Raw genomic sequence first — 1,209 nt, forward strand, 5'->3', positions numbered from 1 at the left:
AAGCGCTCCTGTGATTCTGACTTACAGCCAGGATCGCCGCTTTACGATTCGCCCAGGGCTTTCAATCCGAAGCCGCTTCCTTCCTCCCTGGTCTGAGAGAGAGAGGTGGCCCCGGGGAGGAACTGGGGCGCCTCCGTGATCTTTTGGGGTGCCTCTGCTCTGGCGGAGAGGGAGCGCCTGCTTCCCCAAATTCAGGGCCTCCGGATCCGCGAAAAGGCAAAGCCCGGCGCGTTCAGAACCTGCGGGCCTGGGCGCCTGGTGGGAAGGGCTGCGGGGGACCTTTTCTAGAGAAATGGGGGCGGAAGGATTTGGGGAGGGGCAGGGGGGGCAAGGATAGACGCCTGCCCGCCAGGAGTCAAGAGATGGCCCGGCCTGGCGCATCGCTGCGGGCAGCGGGGGCTCTTAGCCTTCCCAACCGCCTCCGCAAACTTTGATGCTTGCCTCGCTCACCTGTCTCTAGGTAAAGCGGGTGGGCCTGGGGGCACCTTCTGTCCGGGCGGTAGGGGCTGTGGGAGAAGGGGGGTCGCACAAGAAAAAAAGGCAATGGAACTCCCCTCTTTTAACGTGGGAACTGTGAAAAGCTGGCTAGGGGAGAAAAAAAGGGAGTGGAGAGGCGCTAATCTGAGATGCATTTTCCTCGACTTCTAAGGGCAAAAATCCCCCCCCTCCTTGTTTTGGAACAGGGCCGACTCTTCACCCAAAACGTGCAGGGCTAGGTCAATTCACACGTGTATTCCGCTCCTGCGAAGTCAGCGGCCCAATTTGCTTTAGCAGGTCCGTTCAAAAGGCAGCGCTGCCTCAGCCTTGTTCTCACCACCCCCTCTGGCGCCGTTTCCTAAACGAGATTAAAACTCGGTGCCTGCACGGGGTGGTGAGAACAAGGCCCGTTTGGTTAGTTCTCGATTCCGGGGTATTAGGCCGAAGTCCCAAACTGGGCTCATTTGCATAACCATCTCGAGAGCCTTGTGCGAATCAGTCACCAAACAAACGGGTCGACACACAGGCGCAGACCGCGGCGTTCACACGTGCGTCTCCGCAAAAGGGGCAGTTTAAACGAAGTCGGCGGAGCCTCGCGCGACCACCCTTCTCTTTCTACTTCTTTCTGAACGTCGGTGACAGAAGGGGCTGTTTTTTCCCGAGCTGTCAAGTTTGTATGTACATTGTTTCTGTTACAAGTAGGGACCGATTCATTTCCATTTCAAATGAGGC

This window comes from Protobothrops mucrosquamatus, unplaced genomic scaffold (genome assembly GCF_001527695.2).
Source record: "Protobothrops mucrosquamatus isolate PMUCROS unplaced genomic scaffold, P.Mucros_1.0 scaffold2912, whole genome shotgun sequence".
Taxonomy (NCBI): domain Eukaryota; kingdom Metazoa; phylum Chordata; class Lepidosauria; order Squamata; family Viperidae; genus Protobothrops; species Protobothrops mucrosquamatus.